The sequence below is a fragment of the Trachemys scripta genome, chromosome 6 (genome assembly GCF_013100865.1).
Source record: "Trachemys scripta elegans isolate TJP31775 chromosome 6, CAS_Tse_1.0, whole genome shotgun sequence".
NCBI classification, from domain to species: Eukaryota; Metazoa; Chordata; order Testudines; family Emydidae; genus Trachemys; species Trachemys scripta.
In genome coordinates, this window is record NC_048303.1 from 80,943,715 (window position 1) to 80,966,404 (window position 22,690).

Here is a 22,690-nt window from a genome sequence, read left to right on the forward strand (position 1 = left end):
GTAACCAATTCCAGTGCTTCACCACCCTCCTAGTGAAATAGTGTTTCCTAATATCCAACCTAAACCTCCCTCACTGCAACTTGAGACCACTGCTTCTTGTTCTGTTAACTGCCACCACTGAGAACAGCTGAGCTCCATCCTCCTTGGAACCCCCCTTCAGGTAGTGGAAGACTGCTATCAAATCCCCCCCTTACTCTTCTCTTCTGCAGACTAAACAAGCCTAGTTCCCTCAGCCTCTCCTTGTAAGTCATTTGCCCCAATCCCCTGATCATTTTCGTTGCTTTCCTCTGGACTCTCTCCAATTTGCCCACATACTTTCTGTAGTGGAGGGACCAAAACTGGATGCAATACTCCAGTTGTGGCCTCACCAGTTCTGAATAGAGGGGAATAACACTGCTCTACAGCCAAAATGCTTCTGAAATAAATGTAGTCAAATTTTACTAATTCTGGGTCACTGAGAATGAAAATGGTGCTTAAAATTGTTGATTGGCTCTAGTTTTCAAGATATGCTATTGGGTCCGTATATATGACCCTTGACTTGGGAAAGGCGGAGGATAAGTGAGTTATAAAGGGAAGGGATCTCAATTTAAACCAGAAATGACTAAAATACATCTTTGACTGGATCTATGAATAAATCTATGACTGGGTTTGGAAAGTACTTGCTTTTTAGGCAAAACAATGAATGATGCAATCTGAAGCTGGTATTGCGTCATACATGATATGAATTGCATCATGTTCTTCCTAGAAGTCATGGATGATGCAATCATAATGAAGCTTACATCACTCTGCTGAACAAATTGCCCTATATCAGCTCTAGAAATCATACAGTGTCATGCTCTCTTATTTGTCAGTGTTTGATTTTGCAAAGGGACACATTTCTGTTTAGCCAAAGTGAGCAGAGATGCCTCGTACTTGTGTGAACAGTGCAGATAACTTCTGCTATGTTTGTGGTGAAGTGACTTTTGCATCACAAAAGCGCAGTATAACCACTATGGGTAAGAAAGCATATCACCTTTATTTTGGCTGCAAAATTGGAGCTCAGGACAAGAGGTGGGCCCCACACATATGCTGCAACACTTGTGCAACAAATCTTCACCAGTGGTTGAACCGGAAAAGGAAATCTATGCCTTTTGCAGTGCCAATGATTTGGAGAGAGCCAACAGATCATACCAGCAATTATTTCTGCATGGTGCCTCCAGTTGGGAAAGGTGTGTCAAAGAAGAAAAAGTGGACTATGCATTATCCAAACATTCCATCAGCTATACGCCCAGTACCCCACGGAGAAGGACTGCCAGTTCCTGATGCACCAGAATCATTCTCACTTGAGTTAGATGAGGAAGAGGAAGAGGATGAAACTTCTGGTCCTGAACCATCAATGTCACAGGACCCACATTTTCTCCCATTCTCCTCCTCTGAACCACATCTCATAACACAATGTGAACTGAATGACCTTGTCAGGGATTTGGAACTACCCAAGAGTAAGGCAGAGCTGTTGGGCTCCAGACTACAGCAGTGGAATCTCCTGGCTGGTGAAATATTATCATGTAAAGCAACCATAAACACATGAAAAGACCTAGGTTTACAATTTATGATTAAAACTCTACTATCTACACAATATATATAGACATAAAATGTAAAAACTTAAATATCTTAGAAACAGTCAATCAGTTGTTTTAATTGTCATATTTGAATTCAGCACATCAAAATACATGATAAATAGTACATTTTATCTCTGAAGCAAACAACTTCTCAAAAATAGTAGACCAGTGTAATCTGCTGGCAATGCTCCTACTAATACAGTCCAAAATGCCGTTAGCGTTCTTGGCAACAAGGGCACACTGCTGACTCATATCCAATTTCTTGTCCACTGTAATCCCCAGGTCCTTTTCTGCAGAACTGCTGCTTAGCCAGTCAGTCAGCCAGCCTGTAGCGGTGCATGGGATTCTTCCGTCCTAAGTGCAGAATTCTGCACTTGTCCTTGTTGAACCTCATCAGATTTCTTTTCAACTTGTCTAGGTCACTCTGGACTCTATCCCTACCCTCCAGCGTATCTACTTCACCCCCCAGCTTAGTGTCATCGGCGAACTTGCTGAGGGTGCAATTAATCCCATCATCCAGATCATTAATAAAGATGCTGAACAAAACCGGTTCCAGGACCAACCCCTGGGGCACTCCGCTTGATACCAACTGCCAACTAGACATTGAGCCCATTGACCCAACAATCTAGCCAGCTTTCTACCCACTTTATAGTCCATTCATCCAATCCATACTTTTTTAACTTGCTGGCAAGAATACTGTGGGAGACTGTACCAAAAGCTTTGCTAAAGTCAAGATATATCACATCCACCACTTTCCCCATATCCACAGAGCCAGTTATCTCATCATAGAAGGCAATCAGATTGGTCAGGCATGACTTGCCCTTGGTGAATCCATGTTGACTGTTCCTGATTACCTTCCTCTCCTCCAAGTGCTTCAAAATGAATTCCTTGAGGACCTGCTCCATGATTTTGCTGGGGACTGAAGTGAGGCTGACCGGTCTGTAGTTCCCCAGGTTCTCTTTCTTCCCTTTTTTAAATATGGGCACTATATTTCCCTTTTTCCAATCATCCGGGATCTCCGCAGATCACCACGAATTTTCAAAGATAATGGCCAATGGCTCTGCAATCACGTCAGCCAACTCCCTCAGCACCCTCGGATGCATTAGGTCTGGACCCATGGACTTGTGCATGTCCAGCTTTTCTAACTAGTCCTTAACCCGTTCTTTCACCACTGAGATCTGCTCACCTCCTCCCCATACTGTGTTGCCCAATGCCGCAGTCTGGGAGCTTAACTTGTCTGTGAAGATCGAGGCACAAAAAGCATCATCTGTCACTCTGTTGCCTCCCCCATTCAGTAAGGGTCCCACACTTTCCCTGACCTTCTTCTTGTTGCTAACATACCTGTAGAAGCCCTTCCTGTTACCCTTCACATCCCTTGCTAGCTGCAACTCCAATTGTGCCTTGGCCTTCCTGATTACACCCTTGCATGGTCTAAAAATATTTTTATACTCCTCCCTAGTCATATGTCCTAATTTCCACTTCTTGTAAGCTTTCTTTTTTAGTTTAAGCTCACTGAAGATTTCACTGTTAAGCCAAGCTGGTCGCCTGCCATATTTGCTATTCTTTCTGCACGTTGGGATGGTTTGTTCCTGCACCCTCAATAAGGCTTCTTTAAAATACAGCCAGCTCTCCTGGACTCCTTGCCCCCTCATATTAGCCTCCTCAGGGATCCTGCCCATCAGTTCCCTAAGGAAGTCTAAGTCTGCTTTTCTGAAGTCCAGGGTCTGTATTTTGCTACTCTCCTTTCTTCCTTTTGTCAGTATCCTGAACTCAACCATCTCATGGTCACTGCTGCCTAGGTTGCCACCCACTTCTACTTCCCCTACCAATTCTCCCCCGTTTGTAAGCAGCAGGTCAAGAGGAGCACAGCCCCTAGTCGGTTCCTCCAGCACTTGTACCAGGAAGTTGACCCCAACAGTCTCCAAAAACTTCCTGGATTGTCTGTGCATTGCTGTATTGCTCTCCCAGCAGATGTCAGAAGTTCCCCATTAGAACCATCTATCTCCTCCTTCTGATCTGGTGGTCTATAGCACACGCCCACCACAACATCACCCTTGTTGTTCTCACCTCTAAACTTAACCCAAAGATTCTCAACAGGCTTTTCTCCAGTTTCAAACTGGAGCTCTGAGCAATCATACCGCTCTCTTACATACGATGCAACTCCTCCACCTTTCCTCCCATACCTGTCCTTCCTGAACAGTTTATACCCATCCATGACAGTCATGTGAACTGCCCCACTAAGTTTCTGTTATTCCAATCACATCATAGTTCCTTGCCAGGACTTCCAATTCTTCTTGCTTGTTTCCCAGGCTTCTTGCGTACGTGTACATGCACCTAAGATAACTAGCCAATTGCCCTACTTTCTCAGTATGAATCAGGAGGCTTCCCAACTTGTACCCTCCTCCTTGTGTTTCCTCCCGGTATCCCACTGCCCCACTTACCTCTGGGCTTAGGTCACCATACCCTGACGAACCTAGTTTAAAGCTCTCCTCACTAGTTAGTAAGCCTGCCTGCGAAGATGCTCTTCCCTCTCTTCGTTAGGTGGATCCCATCTCTTCCTAGCAATCCTTCTTTCCAGAGCAACATCCCATGGTCGAAGAATCTAAAGCCCTCTCTCCGACACCACCTGCGTAACCCGCATTCACCTCCACAATTTGATGGTCCCTACCTGGGCCTTTTCTTAACATGCTCTTCTTAACAGGAAATGTATGTTGGTATGAACCACTAAAGAGGGAGTGATGAGAATCTTTCTAAAGGCCAGATTTTGCCTTTTGATTTGCACACAACTCACATCCAGGTCAACAGGAGTCATGGTTTATAGTGTGGTGTGTAATCTAATTTCATAGATGCTAGGAACTATAAGCACCTCGCCAGCAGAGTGTTCTGCTGATACATTGCATACGAGCTGGGCATGAAAGCTTTATTAATTGTTTAGTATTATCTTGCAAGGATTGAACAAATAAAAATATTAAAAGTATGTGGTAAAACTTTCAGAACAAAACAAAAGCTTCAGTACTACCATAATTAGACAAAAAAGAGTACACTTATGCTTTCAGTCATTAATTGAGCCTTTTGCCATAAGCATGGGAAATGCTTAAGAATGGAATCATAATACCCTTTGATAATGCAATTCAGCGGAAGCTGTGGTTGCATTTTAACTTCTTTTCTGGTGAATTATTATACCCAGAAAGCAGTTACATTGCTTTGTGTTTACGAAGTGTCTACAGCATGTAAAATTTCAGTGTTTATGTGGATTTCTGAAATAAATCACTTGATTCCTTGATATGTAAACTTGGAAAGCTTGAAAATTTGCAATAGTTTACGTATGTTTCCAGCTGCTTGAATCACACTAGTGTACTTAGGGCATGATCGAAAGCACATTTAAATGAGTCAGAGCCTTTCCACTGATTTCAATGGGCTTTGGATCAGGCCTTAAGAGATCACAGATCAGCAAACAGTGAGGGAGACTAAGGAAATCAGTGAATTGGGAGTAGCTAATTATATACAAACATGTCATTCATCCCAGGCAGAGTTCAAATCCTGGTCTTTTAGTTATTAGCTTACCTATGAGAGTGTTGTGTTTGAAATGTTTAGCGACTCGGTGTATTTCAATTCTCTTGTGGTAAATGATGAGCTAGAAGTATAGGGATTTTCAAAATCACTCTGTTGCACAACCGCTCTCATTCAAGTCAATGAGAGTTTTGTTACTGACTCCACTGAGGCAGAATGGAGTCGCCACTGAGTGCTTTGGAAAATTCCACTCACACAGACTAATGTAGCATTTCCTCTAAACAAAACCTACAATTCTTTCAGGAAACTATAAACAGAAACCAAGACACACAGAAACAGTACATATCCTGGACGTTCAGAGGGATTGAACTAGATGACTATCTAAATGAGATAGTCTGAAGCTTCAGCATAAGGCCCAGTACTGTATTCCTTGCACATCCATCTCTCCAATTGAACACAACATACCTCTTCTTCTTCCTTGGTTTTTCCTAGTTCTTCTTTTACCTTTCTGGCCATTTCTTTAGCATCGTTTTGGGGAGGTCTTCTATGGGGTCCTGATCTCAGGCCTGAGCTCTCTCTACAACCTCTCTTTGGGTGACTTCATCTGCTTACATGGCTGTAACTACACTATCTATGCCAAGAACTCATAAATCTATGTTTTCACTCTCACTCTGTCTCCCTCCATCTAATCCCATATCTCAGCCTCCCTCTGACTTCTTCTCCTGGATGCCTTGACACTAGCTAAAACTTAACATAACCTAAAAAAAACCAAAACCCTGCACTCATCTTTCTTCCCAAGCCCTCCTTATCCCCCCTCACACCCAAATTATCTCTCATATTTGACACCACCACCATAACCCTGGCCACTTTCTTATATCACCAAATTATTCCATGCCCTCAGAAAGCACAATCTCTCCCAGGTCTGCTTAGTGTGCATGAGGGAGGGAAGGGTGGTCATGGGAGTGGGGGGTTGCACTCTGCATCATCTATAAGGATGGAGCAAATTGATCCTTTTAGTCAGGCTTCATGGGCCAATGCAAAATGGGACAGAATAACAGCATCACCACCTCCTCAGCCCTTTCTGGGAAATTTGTTCTTATGCTCACATTGTTTGCTATTGTGATCTTACTTTGCTGAGCAGGCACAAATATGGGGAGGCTGGACGAGCACAAGTCCATGGGGCCGGATGCACTGCATCTGAGGGTGCTAAAGGAGTTGGCGGATGTGATTGCAGAGCCATTGGCCATTATCTTTGAAAACTCATGGTGATCGGGGGAGGTCCCGGATAACTGGGGGGAAAAAAAGGGAAGAAGGAGTTAGTGACAGAACAAGGACTAATGGTCTCAAGTTGCAGTGGGGGAGGTTTAGGTTCGATATTAGGAAAAACTTTTTCACTAGGAGGGTGGTGAAGCACTGGAATGGGTTACCTAGGGAGGTGGTGGAATCTCCTTCCTTGGAGGTTTTTAAGGTCAGGCTTGATAAAGCCCTTGCTGGGATGAGTTCAATGGTATTCCCCCTGCTTTGAGCAGGGGGTTGGATTAGATGACCTCCTGAGATCCCTTCCAACCCTGATATTTTGTGATTCTATGATTCTTGTGTGCTCACTCTTTTCCCGCCTTCCCATCCATCCTACTGCACAGCATGCAAAGGTAGATTACATATGATTTTGAGAAAACTAGAGGGATGCAGAAATGAATCGTTGGAGAGATGACCAGCCTGGAGTTACGGGCAGACAGACAATTAAAACCTGGTCTGAAAAGGCAGGCCAATCCTGCGATGGGATATTCAGAGACACAATGCAGTAAGAGTAGCTATTTTTTACTGGTCTCACATCCCTATCCCCACAGTATGAGAGAAATGTCATAAGAATACATTTTATGACAAAGTAAAAGAACGTGTAATTACTCCATCACCATTCCCACAGAGCGAAGTAGCATGGGATGAGGTATACACAGTTATAACCATACATTGCACTACTCTGGAATCTGAAAATTACTACTACCCAGAGCATAAGGTGTGAAGGCTTATTCACCACACACTTCGTGAAAGTGCAATCTACTTGAAGGTGAGAGTAGAATACGGAGAGCCAAATTAAACTGTTTCACCAGTGCCAGCTTGGTGACTTTAAATAAGCTGCAATGATAGCTGAATTTGGCCATTTAAGAGCAAATTCAGAGATGAGGTAAGTGGTAGTGTGAGATGTCAGGTGTATATAAATAGGCCAGATTGTACCCTTCAGGCACAACGGTGAAAATCTAAACTCCTCTAATTTCAGTAAAACTACTCTGGATTTACACCTAGAAAGCTGAGAGCAGAATCTACCCCTATTCTTTCACCACTGCAAGTAGAGTAACTTGCAACTTAGTGTTGTGGGTGTGCAAAATGAGTGTCTCTTACACTATTATTTATATTTCTATTAAATTTAGCCCAGAAATGTCCATGAGAGTTGTATATGATTTGAAATTGTCCCTTTATGATTTGTACATTTAAATCAGTTAAAAAGAAAAAAAAGATAGTAGAAAGCAATGTCTAACAAAAATGACTGACTGAATTCCTTAAAAGTTACACATTAATCATTATAAATAGATAAAATGTATATGAATTAAGGTATATAATACATGCAATGTGTGGATTTACATATCTCTGGGGTGAATATTCTATGGCACATTAATTACAACAGTAAAGGCTCAGTGCCAACTTTTGAACATCAAACGTGATTTACATGCATGTTTCCTTTAATCGGCTATATCTGGAATGTGAAATACAAACAGCTCTTCTTTAATATATTAATTGCCTGGATATTACAAAGGACCTGGTGAGTAGGATGCACTGTGGTAAATTACATGACACCTCTTTATCAGTTGTTAATATTATGCTGCATTTAATATTTGGTAAGTTCTAGTATTTTTTCATCACTTCCTAAACTGTCATAGTAATATTGCAAGTGATTGTGTAAGGAGGGACACTACTAGGGAACTGTAGACCCAAATGTGCCATATAATGTTCATTTGTGAAGTTTACACTACTTACCTCACTTTCTTTAAATATGTCTTTAACATACGTCAGAATCAACAGACACATAACTAAGAAAACTATTCTCAGCCGCCAACACATTGTCATAATGGAAAGTTCATGACCATTGTAACACCTGTGGTAGGTGAATAGATCAATAGATATGTGTATGTATGTGCCCTCTTCTCTCTAACAATACCCATAGTGTACAGCGATTGCTCATATGCTCCCAGAGCTCTCTCATGCGGTGTACTGGAGGGCTCTATTATGTTGTCTTTCTTGTTTAATTTGTCTGTGAGGCTACATAATTGATCAGACAGCTGCCATCAACTCTCCTTCCCTTTCCAGTTATGATAACATAATAATCTGATGAATATCAAACCCTGCAAGCTCAAATTTTCCAAAATGGCCTCTGAGTTTGGTTACCTCAGTTTTTGGGTGACAAATTTTAGATACCAACAGGAGTCTTAGATGAAGCCCTGCAAATTGGAGATCACTTTGAAAACCTGGCCACAGTATTTGATAAAAATAATTGCAAATGTAGATTTTTAACAAGATTTAATTTGATGTTGTCAACACTGTGCTATTCTGATATGAAGAGTAGAGGAAAGGAAACATTCTTCTCAGTCTGAAATTGACCTAAGCTACAGCATCTGTTGTGCACTTAATGTGAATTTCACTGAGACATATGGTAAGGAAGTAGCCTTTTATAATTTAAACTGCTTCCACACCAATCTCATATCTTGAAAGGTAAAGAGGGACAACAAGAGAGGGATTACAATTTTCCTCTAAGCCTTCTGTGATATATGTATTTGCACAATATGGAGTCTATTAAAGACTTTGCATGAAAAGCATATTGTATTCTAGCCAACAGAGCTATTTCATTCTTGGATGTAGTGCCAGACAAGCCTACATAAAGTGCTTTTGCAGAAGTTGGAACATGCTATGGGAATGTGATCCTAGTCAATGAAGGATTCAAGACTTCCTCAAAAATATTAATAGAAATAGCTATCCAAAGCTTCCCTAAAGAATTGAGGACATTTCCTCTCCCCGTCACCCCAGCCATCTAGTAAAATTGCCATTGAAAAATTGCAGACTTTGCAGTATTTAGCATTAGCAAAATACTCCACAGATGTTTTCACTGTCCCAGAGCGACAAGCATTTGGCTTTTTTTTTTTTTTTTTGTTTGGCACCACCACTGCTGTGTTGGTGGAGTTCACATAGCATTTCTTACCAGACACTCTGAGATACAGTGGGTTTCACAGGAAGTATGCGTCACAAGAAATGACACATTCGATCTCTGAGAGAGTTGAATTGCCCTGCTGTTCAACATATCCTGCTGGATGACACATTGAGCACCATTGTGCTGGCTTCATGGACAAATGCTGACTTGTTTTTCTGAAAGAAATTAACTATCCTAATTGTCAGTCAGGGTTAGAGCGAAGCTTTCTGTAAAGAATGAAATTGAACAAGACTGCCGATAATGCTGTACTAAGCTCTCTCTGTTAGTGTCCCCTGGGTATGTCAGACCTTGGAGGAGGGGAGGGGGAGAAATTCAAAACCAAAGCTTTTGGCAGGTATCAGGTACTAAGATAAGAAACAATTGGTAATGTTTGTATTCATGGAGTGACGACTGGGAGCATTGGTTGGTTGGAGGAATAATGCAGATTGAAGTCCTCCACACTGACGCATTCAACTCTGCAAATAGACCTCTGTTCTGACACATAGTATCCCATTATCTAGGGCTGGTTAAAGTTCTTTTGATGGAACAGTTTCCAGTGGAAAATGCCGTTTTGTCAAAATCTAAATGTTTGGTAAGAACATTAAAGAGACACGGTGGGCGAGGTAATATCTTTTATTGGACCAACTTTTGTTGGAGAGAGAGACAAGCTTCAGAGCTTACAAAGAGCTCTTCTTCAGGACTGGGAAATATATGCAGAGTGTACATGTCTATTTCGACGTACAAATTTCAAAACAATTCAAAATTGAAGTGAAGTTTTTGTTTTGACTTTCTTCTTTAGTTTCATTCCAGGTTTCTCATTTCATTTCAATTTGACTTTGTGGTATAATTTATATGATCATGTTTCATCAGTACTGAAACAGAACATTTTGATAAGGTCATTCCGATGTTTCCAAATCAAAAATTTGGAATTTCCATTCCATTAAATATTTTGAGGTCTTGACTTGATTTGGAACAAAAACAAATTTCCAGATATCAGAGTTCCCCACGGGACAGATATTCTGTTTTCCAACCAGCTCTCCCATTATCTTTCTGTTGCAGTACATTTTTTAATTTAAAAAAATCATTAATACTGTATGTGACGTTGCACTCCATATGATTTATGAAAATATGCTTGGAATGTGAATATAATGTAACTGGAATATGCTTTATTCAAAAGGTCTCTTGTAAGGTATCATTACAAAGCTTATAAACTACTGAGTGTGTTAATCCTATTTGTATGAATGTATAATTCTTATAGCTGAAGCTAGAAATATGAAGTATTACTCTGAAGTCCTATTGTAATTATGCAAAGTGTGGGCCATTAATGGTGGTTTAGAATCTTGATGGCTCCCATTGAGCAGGACAATTGGTTGTAAATGGCTCTGTTTACCTGTAAGCCTTCCTGTGTTCCTGTGAGTCAGGCCAGAAAGAATGGAGGCTTGGGGTCTCACAGGACATGTTACATTGCACTCCATATAGGGGGTGGGACCAGAGAGACAAAAAGATTCCTGCCTTATGCTAAAGATATAAAAGGGAGTGGAACAGAACAAAGGAGGTCCCAGTCATGTGAAATCCCCTGCTTTTAACCTAAGATGCTTGCTGGAACTAAAAAAAAACTGTACCAGGGGAAAAGATTGGGCCCAGACTAGGAAGGAGTCTAGTCTGTGAAAGAAGCTTATTGGAACATCTCTGAGGGTGAGATTTACCTGTATTCAGTTTCTTAATGTATTAGGCTTAGACATGTGTGTTTTGTTTTATTTTGCTTGGTAACTTACTTTGTTCTGTCTGTTATTACTTGAAACCACTTAAATCCTACTTTTTATACTTAATAAAATGACTTGTTTATTAATTAACCCAGAGTAAGTGATTAATACCTGGGGAGCAAACAGCTGTGCATATCTCTCTATCAGTGTTATAGAGGGCAGAAAATTTATGAGTTTACCCTGTATACGCTTTATACAGAGGAAAATGGATTTATTTGGGGTTTGGATCCCACTGGGAACTGGGTGTCTGGGGGCTGGAAATAAGTGATTTGCTGAGCAGTTTTTGGTTAAAGTCCGCAGCTTTGGGGGCGTGGACCAGACCTGGGTTTGTGTTGCAGAGTAGTGTGTCTGGCTCAATGAGGCAGGGTTCTGGAGTCCCAAGTTGGCAGTAGAAAACAGGCTCAGAGGTAATTCCAGCACGTCAGGTGACAGTCCCAAAGGGGTCTCTGTAACCGAACCCATCACACTGTACTTAGGACTTTCACAGTCCAGCAATTTGCATACATGAATCTCAGAGTGCTTAAAAAAAAGATATGTAGGTATCCTTATTCCCATTAATACAAATGTGGGGAGGGGGAAGAGGAGGTGGGGACTTCAGACAAGTTAAGAGACTTACACAGGGTTAGACAATAACCCCAGATCACCTGTCTCCAAGTCTAGTGGCCTATCTGCCACGTCATCATGGAGCCCCTTTTCCATTGGCCCGCCCCATCTAGCAAGCTCATTCTCTTCTGCTCATTCTGTTCTGGGGATTGTTTTAAATTTTGTTACAAATATGTTTTGGTTTAGGAGTATAATAAGGTTATACTATTTAAGCTTTTATGAGACCACTAAAAGCTCGATGCGACATTCTGCTTTAGGGATGACTGCCATCATATCTGACCACCAAAGCGAAAAACAGAATCTCAACCACTTGAGCTAAAGAGCCTGACTCTGTGGTGGAAAGCTGTAACAGACTCCATACTCCATGGAAGAGAGAAACATATAATGCCTCTAACCAGTGAGTTACACTTTCATTTACATCAATGGAATTAGTCTGGATTTACATTAAAGTTGTTGGAGTTAGTCTGGATTTCCACTAGTGTAAATGAGGGCAGGATTTGTGCCCCTACTTTACTTTTTAATCTTATCCACATCTCAATTTCGAGTATGGAAAGGCCTTTATCAATTGGCCAAGTTAAAATTGCTTAAGTTTCTAACACTTGCTCATGCACAACGATATTTTATTTTTAAATTTTTCAGTTTTCCTTAATAGCATTTTTAAATGAATTCCTATTCTTACAGCTTATCCTGTACTGTGATATAGCATCAGTAGTGGAGGAAGAGTAAAAGTATGTTACTGTACTTATTTTGTATGAAACTGTTGTTCAGTCCTGAGGGCAAAATTCTGCTCTCATTTGCACCTGTGGAAATCTAGAATAACTCCATTGAAGTCAATTTATTTTAGCATAAATGACAGCAAAATCTTGCTCCATTACTCCAGAGGCAGGTAGCTAGCAACTGGTGCCACCCAGGCCTCTTTGCCTCTCCCCTTCCCTGCCCCCCACCACAGACATTTTCTATAAGCAAATTTCCAGACACAAATACCCAGTTGCAAATGGCTGTGCATGCAAACTTGCAAGTACAAATTTTAAGGTGACTTCTGAAAATTTGGCCTAAAATACTGCTTGAAAGAAATAATAAAAATCAACAATAACTGATAGGTAAGTCCCCATTTTATTTTATAAGGAAATAATCCAACTGATGACTCTTGTGATTTCTCCCAGAACAATAAATACATATGTATTTTTATATATTGCCTTTTTTTGTAAAAAGGACGATATAGTGTAAAAAAAAAACAACTCTTTTGAAGTATTCAATAAAATATGAAGTCACAGTAGGTCTGTATTGAAAAAAGAAAATGAAAGGGCTAATTCAAGGGCTCTGACCTTACTCCCCCTTTGTTTGCACCACCACCGAGACAGTACATGTGTACGCTATAATTCTCAGTGTAAGTAGAGAGAAGGGGTTCAGAACTATATCATTTAGTGAGAGGAAAATGGCCAGGCACATAGTGCAATCTGGTATACATTGTCTTTAAAGCTGCTTACAAATCATACATTTTCAAATAGTTATGTGCTGTTTGCTAGTGGTTCATGTGGTCTGGAATAAAACAAAGTTGCATACATCTGCATTTTATCAGTCTCTTTTGATCTAACATATGGGAACACAAAAATGTTTTTGCTGAACTTTTCAAACCATTAGGGAAGAAACACAAAGTGTGCAGAGAGATTTAATTTGGTGCAGTATTGATTTATTAATCTAACTTTCCAGGCACAGAGTCCCCTAGAGACACAAATAACCAGAGGAAGAAATATTCTTTGAATTTGATATGGAAATCAATTACAGTACAGAGTAGTCACAAAAAAAGCAGAAATAAAATGCATTTTATTTTTTCCCAAAAAATATTTTTGATGGCTGTTACATTTCACATTGATCTTTGGGCATGTCTACACTGGAACTGGAGGTGTCATTTCCATCTTGGGTAGACGTACGTTTCTAGTTCTGATCAAGTTAACATAATAAAAACAGAAGTATAGCTGCAGTGGCATGAGTGGCAGGATGAGTTAGCCATCCAAATAGGTACCACCCCTCCCCCCAGGGCTTCAGACAGAACTTTATTTGGGGTGGCCAGCCTGTCCTGCCACTCGTGGCATTGTGGCTACGCATCTATTTTAGCACCCCAGCTCTGCCAGAACTGGAAATTACAACCATCTCCAGTGCAGACATAGCCTTATACGCAATACGCAGGGTTTTTCATAACTGACTACACTATTAGAAATGTGAGCAAGTTTGTATTTTGTGTCACTTTCTTTTCTGCATTGCTGACACAGCGCTTGGCCATGCACTCATTGAACTCACTGAAACTCTTTTGCTTCCCTTCTGTTCTGAAACTGCAACATCTTGACAAATATAAAACTTCAAAGGTTTTGTGAATTCCTTAAAACTAAGTAGTACTTTGCTGAAAGCTATGGGCTGTATGTAGCTCTTAACTAGCTTTAATTTTGTATTTTCAAGTCACTGCAAAAGACTTCCATTGACTTGAATGGCAGTAGAAATGGGCCCACAGAATTTTTAACATGAAATATTTGGTCTCTTTCCACTGACTTAGACAAGACAAAGGGACTGCAGAACAGCTGTAAGGCCTCAATCAGTGAACATCCCCAGTGAACAAGAGGGATCTAGTGCAGAGGGTGTGCTAGGATATGAGGAAACACATTTGGGACATTCCTTTGCTTCTGTTATTCCCTGGCGGCCACACCACCCATGGGGGCTATATGCCAGCCAGGGCATAAATTAAAGCAACCCTCAGGGTTCTAAATGTACTTCTTGAATGCCAGTGCAGTGTAACCTTGGTTATCTGGATATCCTGGAGACAAGGAATACTTTTGGATAATTGGGGATTTAGAAAATTGAATGAATTTCCAGTACATATATTCCTGCTTTGGAAAATTGAGGGCATAGCATGTATAGGTCATTCAGAAGAGCTATAAACAAAATCATTTCACATAGTACTGCAGAAGTCAGAACACTATAAAGTAATACCTGCGAGAGTTTATACAACTATCCACTCCATCCATTAGTCAAACTCTCTCGTTACATTTTTAGATTACACTTCCTCAAATCATCATTTTGCTAAGTTTAACATCCAGTTAAGAAAAAAAAGCCTAACTCCAGTGAAGTGTGTAAATCCACACAGTAATCCCACAATACCAGTGATACTAAGAGAAATATGTTTTTGGATTGTTGTAATTGTTCATATAACAGCAAGTACAGAAACAGAACATTATGTTTGTGAAACAAGCATGGGACAGAAGCCAAGATTCTTTTGAAGATTATAGCCCAGATTTTCAAATGTGGGCTGTAATTTAGGATGTCTCCGTTTTTGACTTCTGTGGGCCTGATTTTCAGAAGCATTTTCAACACTCTTTGAGTGTCAGGCCCTAGGAGGCAAATCCTATGTCAAGTGGTGCTCAGTGCAGCTGGAAGGAGGAGTGTGTGTGTGCATTCCCCTGACGCTAGAGCTAATCTGTGTGGGAACAGTCCCCTAGTGCTAGTTAGAGCAGCCTGAAGTCTGCAAGCTGCTCTAACTTAAGCTAGTTGCCTAGGGGCCAGAGAGGTGTTTCCTCTTTCCCCATGAAAATCTTTTCAGATTTGGCCAAATTATAAACTTCAGAAAAATCATTTGCACATTGTTGTATATTTGCTGTTTACACAACAACCCTATTGTGAAAGAACCACCCAGGCCTGACGGGGTCCAAATAACTGTGTTATCTAACTATAGACAACATGCAAGTCTACATATACATACTACTCCTCTGGCAGGCAGCTGGTGACTTCTGAAACATAGAAGACAGGCAGTGAGGGCCACTGGAAGGGTCAAACTAGTTAAAGGAATACTACCCAGTTCCTATACACTACATGCATGCTCAGGAAAAGCTTTTAGATCCTCGGTCTTAACTTTCCAACATTCCAACTAAACTGAGCATGCTCCCAGTACCCACTGATCATCTTGCACTGTTTCTAAACAACTGCACCAACCCACAGCTACAGAGAAGGGCTGCCATTGGAGTAGCAGCAGCAGCAAGTTATCTTTTTGCCTTAGTGAAGGTACAATGGGCTGGAAGCCAGAAGAGCATAGCAAGCAAGATATCCTAACAGCCTCCCTTACTCTAACCACTAGACCATGGGTTGGTGTGCCGAGTCTTCATTTATTCACTCTGATTTAAGGTTTCGCATGCCAGTAATACATTTTAACGTTTTTAGAAGGTCTCTTTCTATACGTCTATAACATATAACTAAACTATTGTTGTATGTAAAGTAAATAAGGTTTTTAAAATGTTCAAGAAGTGTCATTTAAAATTAAATTAAAATGCAGAGGCCCCCGGACCTGTGGCCAGGACCTCGGCAGTGTGAGTGCCACTGAAAATCAGCTCGTGTGCTGCCTTCGGCACGTGTGCCATAGGTTGCCTACCCCTGCACTAGACAATATTTCCTTCCTAGAGCCAGGAAAAGTGCCTGGGAATCCTAATCCCAGTATTCTACTACAGCCTAGGAAATGGCAGCTTACCTCACTGGCCAAGTGTATTTTGCACCCCTTCTAATTGCTATCACATAATAGATGACAGCTTACTACTGCTATCAGGTAAGAGTTACTCCTTTAGCTAAGATGGCAAAGGTTTGTGGTATGGCTCTGAAGTTTCCAGTTCAAACCCTGCTGACAATCCATGCAGAAATCACTACAGTTGTATGTGACAGATGGGTTTTTTTTCTTTTTCTGCTCTAACTGCCACATATGCTGATGTCTGTTTAAAGTGGATTTTTGCTTGAATTTCCTACATTTCCAACACCACAAGAATCCTAATGAATCTCTATAGAATGCCCCATCGCATCTCGGTGCCTTTTGGAGGAATTCCAAGAAAATCAATTCTCTCTGAAACTTTCAAACTACTTTTACATGGGAAATCACCTTATGAATGGATTCCATAAGAAGCAAGGAGGACTTCTGGAGTCATGGACGTCCATGATTACTCTGCATTTGCAGTTTTGAAAAGACACTACCATTCCTCTCTTATGTTAGTAGTTTGTCTTTTGTTCTTTTAACAATTGTAGATATACTGAACAGTAATCACAGTCATTTTTGTATATGTTACTTGAGTAGTCACCAAGATGCTCGGAGCTGGGGATTAAGACAATATGACTGACAGTATCAACAAAGCCTACCCACAAGCAAGCAACCATTTGGAGCCCTCAGATTCTGGGATTATGTGGTCCCATGAAAATTCTGCAACTCAAAGGCAAGCCCTCTCTCCTTGTCTCAGGTACTATTGCCAGAAGTGGAGGAATTTCTTTGTCACCTGTCTCTGAGAGCAGGAAAGGTATAAGGTCCCCACAAATGGTAAGGTGGCCATATGTTCAACTGATAAAAATGATAAGGGATGTCCCTGTGGCACAAAGACTAGAAAAAGAAAAATGACCTCCCAACACAGACATTGTGTCTCATAACACTCGTACATGTGACATGATCCTTTATTTATTCACTCTCCCCCCCCACAATTCCCTTCCCTTTCATGTTATAGAAGATTGATGGCTGAACCTAAACAGCACCCATGTGTGGTTTCAAAAGCAATTCATCACAAAACAGCTACACCAACATCACACGATTTATCTGCTCTAGGAGCAGAGGTCTAGATTTCTTTCCTCTCATGTGTCCAGTTGTCTATACAATTAAGGGCTGGGCAAAAATCAGTACAGTTAGCAATGCCCAATATACCACCTGAATTCTAGCAAAGGGAGTGCAAGAACTTCTGTTTTTACATCATCATCTTCCTTGTGTTAATCCCATTAAATGGGGTCCGCTCTACAAGTCCTCTCCCTCCAAAATGCTGTTCAATGTCATATCCTCTATCACACCATATGCTAACATGTTTTGCTTTATGACATCCCACAACTACTTCTTGGGGTGACCTCTCCAACTTTGTCCTTCAATATCAATCTGTTGGCATCTCTTATTCACATAGTTACCAGGACTGTGCTTAACATCGTCAAACTGTCTGAGCCTTCATTCCTTTTGTTTGTTTGTTTATGGAAGTTACTTTGAGCATCTCGCTAACATACACACTTCTCACATGGTCTTTCTTGCTAACACCACTCATCCACCTCAACATTTGCATTTCTCTGAAAAAGATCATTTGCTCCTATTTCTTCTTTGTTGCCCAACACTCAGCACCATACATTAAAACTGCACAAGCCACTGTTTTATAAACTTTCTCTTTTAATCTTACCGATATCTCTCTAAAACTTACTAGACCATTTTCTCTCCATTTGAGCTAGACATTTATTATCCTGGCTTTATGTTCCTCCTCCATTTCCCCAGCTTCTGGACCCCAAATACTTGAAATTTTGCATTTTCAGTACAGTCTGCCCACCTAATTTCAAGGATAATTCTTCAGTGTTCACATTATTGCAATTACATATCATATACTCCGCTTTTCCTCTGCTTATTTTTAGCCCATGTCTCTCCAACACTTCTCTCCATTTCTCAAGATCCTCTTCTAAACTATATTTCTCCTCACTTCATAGAATGATATTATCTGCAAACAGCATGCACCAAAGTGCCTCCTTCTTTTATGGTCTTTGTGAGGGTATTCAGAACCAGGTTAATCAAGAAAGTGCTGAGTGTTGATCCCTGATGAATCTCAACTTTACCAATAGTTCATCTGTTTCACCACTAGAAGTTCTAACTATTGCAGGTACACCTACATACACGGCTTACACAAGCCACACAAAGTTCTGGTTCCATTATACGTCTCCCTTATACACCATGAGAAGATTTCTCTTAGAACTTGATCAAAGACCTTTTCCAGACCCATGAACACCATGTGAATATTTTTTTCCTTTTCTCTCTAATATTTTTCCATTAGCTGCCTCAGTGCAAAAACAACATCTACTGTCTAACTTCCTGGCATAAAGCCCTATGGATTTATGTTAATGTCTACATCACTTCTTAGTCTCTTATCATAATCACTGCAAAATGTCTGTGTCTGTACTGAAAATTATGTTCTTAAGGGAGGTAATCAGAAAGTGACATGTCTCAGACAGTTTCCTTTCAAGAAATTGGTAATCGATGCTTTTATATGTGTGCATTGGGTACTTTATGTCTAACAATGGATGCCTGTTTGCATAGTAAGCCAAATGCTAATAAAGAGATTGCAAAATCTTCAAGAGAGAAATTTACAGGAAGAAATAAACAGGGAAACAAGAGCCTGTTTAAGACTAAAGACAATGGATTGTTAGGCTGACTCTGGGAGTGCAAAGGTATGCCCTAGATGCTTCACTGAGGAGAAAAGCTAACTGCATGTTTGTCTTATGAATGGAGGATCACAGCCAAACCTTGCTGTAAAATGCTGGAATCACTTTGGGTGACCACTTGAAATCTTAACACTTCATTAAATCAACTTACTTTGTTTTCACTGTAAACATATGTAAGTGATGTGTGTTAAGGGGAGTGGTGATCTGAGGTGTAACTGGTAAGCTAAAGGCTGTTATGAAAGAGATGGAGAGAAGTTGTTCTCTTTTTGTCATGGGGGGCAGGACAAGAGGCAATGAGTTCAAACTACAGCAAAGCAGATTTAGATTAAATCCCAGGAAAAACTTCCTGACTGTTAGAACAGTAGGACAATAGAACAGACTGCCTCGAGAGGTTGTGGAAGCTCCTTCACTGGAGGCTTTCAAAAGGAGGCATGATAGCCATCTGTCTCGGATGGTTTAGATACAATAAATCCTGGATCTTGGCAGGGGGTTAGCTTCTAATGCTATGATTCTATGTACTGCTTCTTTGGAAGCAGCAAATCTGTGAACAGTGTGAGTGTCCAGTGGCTAGATACTTCAGGGAGACGTTGGAGGGGGTTGGGGTGTACCTATAACTAACCTGTAGAGAGAGAATGGGGCCTGCATAGGCCTAGAGGGAACTGCTTGTGTTGCCTGTGGCCAGTGGAGTTGGGGAGCTGACCCACAGCAGGTACAGGCAAGACTGCCTCACACTAAGGGTAGGTGGTAGCTAGGTGCCCCACAAACATCACACATGCATTTGGTATCTTTTCCTATATCACGATTGACCTGAATAGGGATGTCAGCAGATGGATGCCTTCCATCCCAAACTTTTTCCATGCCTCAGCAGGGATTCTGTCTGGGTCTAGTGCCTTATTATTTTTCATTTCTTTTACAGCATTTGCCACTTCATCTGGTGTAATAGGCTCCTCACCAAAGTTCATCATTTTGAAGTCACGTTGCTTTCTTAGGTTTTCTTAATTTAAAAGCTGTTCACCATTTATGCTACTGTATCTATACCTCTCCCTTCCAACATGTCCATTGAAGCTGGCACTGACAACTATTTTTTCATGTCCTGGAATTTGCCTAACTGCAGTGTCTAATGTTTCCCAGAAACATATCTTCTCATCCGTCCCACAACCAGACAAGGGTGCTTATGCACTAACTATGTTTAGCCAGCCACATTCAAAAGCCAACTTGACCATCATTACTCTGTCAATGATTCTATTTATTACCACCACTCTTTCCTTTATTTTACCATCAAGAGCTATGCCTACTCCATTTCTTGAGTTGGAGGCCCCATAGTAAATTATTCCCCAATCTTTGGCCTTCTCTCCTTTCTATTTTGGTTCCTAGATGCATGCTACCTGTACCTTCCTCCTCTTCCGTTTCTCTACCTCTTAGAGTGCCAGAGAAATAATGAGCTAGGTTCTCCAGCTCACTCCATATCCTTTGTCCCTTTCTAGCAGCACAAAGTGAGTGGAAAGCATCCTGATGTCCCCTGCAGGAGATTCTCCTGGTGTAGGGGGCACCGGGTATGGGAAGAGGAGACCTACAAAAACATGCAACATTTTGTCTGTCCACAACTGGCAGATGTCCATATAAAGGCCATACATAGCAGATGTAGATTAGAAGAGCTTTCAGGCTTCTCTGATCTACTGCAGAGCTAGAACTGGTAGAAAATAGGCCCCAGGATTTAGGGAGCCATAATCAAATCCCTTTTGGTTCCCTCTCTCAGTTGCAACAGCAGAAGCTGAGTGCCATTAAGAATCTGACCCAATGCCTCTAATAAAGACAAGACGTCTTCATTGAAAGCACCTTTCCTGAATGCAATTATTGCAAGCCTCATGTCATTCAGGGTGGCAATGCCTGCAGATCCATGTCTAGGTACAGTAGTCAAGATATTTAACTTGCTTGCTGGATGGTCTAAAGATCCTAAGTTCAGAGAACCTCAATGTGTGCTGCCCAAACTCCAACATCCATACAGCACTATTGAATTTTGTTTCTATGAATGTGGGTTGAATAGATACAAAGGGGAGGATATGGCTCAAATAAAATGCAGCCTGCAGTAAAGAGCATAACAAGCTGCAGCTGGCTGCTGGTATGAAGGACTGGCATGTGCGCTAATTACATCATGATGAAGTATTTCTACTGATATGTCACCACTGTGCTTTTAGTACAAATATTGCAAATAATGTCTATTAATAGGAAAAAATGAATCTGCTAATTTCCTTATTCTTCAGATTAAAACAAACCTCAGATGAACATGCCAGGGCTGTAGTACACAGAAATGGGTCCAAACTGCAACCTTTACCCAGCCCATGAACTTTGGTGGTTTGGACTGAATGGACCCAGATCCAGACTGATAGGGAAAAGATATGGGATACATGATACCATCTCAATCTTCTCTTGTGGTGATGTCATCCTCCCTCCCCAACATGCCAAAACAAAGAGAGGGATGCAACGTTCAAAATGGTTCTCCCTCTCCTAGCAACACCCACGTCCTATCTATCCTTCCAACCAATTCGGATAGATGTCTGTCAGCTATCTACCAGAGCTGGGGGTGGGGAGCTGGGCACTGCACACTTTTCCACCTCACATATCGTCCCGCCGGGGTCTCCAGAGAAGTATGGTCTTGGAGCTAACACCCCATTGTGATGCACGTGGCAGTACACACCACTCTGAGCTACTATTTGACCCTCTGCAGACTCAGGCATAAATTGCTGCATCAATTACACTTGAATCACATTTTCAAGCTTTTCTTTGCAACCATGAGTACTAGAAAATTAGTTTTAAAAATATAAACTGAGATTCTGATACAATTACACACTCTAGGGTCTGGGGAATAGGCCTATAATGCCCAACACTGAATGACAAATATGGGAATTGAGAATCCTGAAAAACTGGGATTAGGAAAATTTAGGATTGCAAAAAAATGAAAAAAGAAAAGAATGCTAGATATGGAGGAGAGTGTTAAGACTAGGGGCTAATAGAGAAAAAGAACACAACACTGAAAAAGAAATAAGTTAAATGGACAAATAAGTGAAATAGAGGACACAATTATTAGATAATATTGAAAAAAAAAAGTTGAGGGAAACCATACCCTGAAATGAGAGAAAAGATACACCAAGAAGGAAAAGGGAAAGAAAAAAGTAGTAAAGAATGGAAAAGGGGAAAGGAAAGAACACATTTAAGGGAGACAAAGCAGGTTTACTAACATTACTCAAAAGAGAGCTTAATGGCAAAGTGTTTCAATAACCAATGCAATGATGGAGGCATATATTAAAATTAATCTATGGCAACAAAATGACTAATACAAGCTCAGTCTCCCACATCTCATGCTCCATGTTAACTTTCTTTTTTGAGCAAAATTCTCATACCTGGTCTCCTTCACATTTTTAACAGAGTTGCACATACACCAAGATAGGAAACATCTCTGGTTTGGGTTTTGCAATACTAAACCATGGCCTCCTTAGTCCATCTCTAAATGTTTTCTGTAAAATCTACCACAAAGTGAAAGGACACTGTCAAGGTTTTGAGGCCCCAGGTTTGACGTCCCATTTTTGAAGATCCATGCAATGCATATTGATCTTTCAAAACAAATGCTTTACAGAGAAAACCGCATGCCAATCTCCCAGACTTTCAGAGCAGCTCTGCAGCAACAATCCAGCATGTGCCTGGCTAATGGAAGAATAGCTAAATGTTTGAAATGTCAC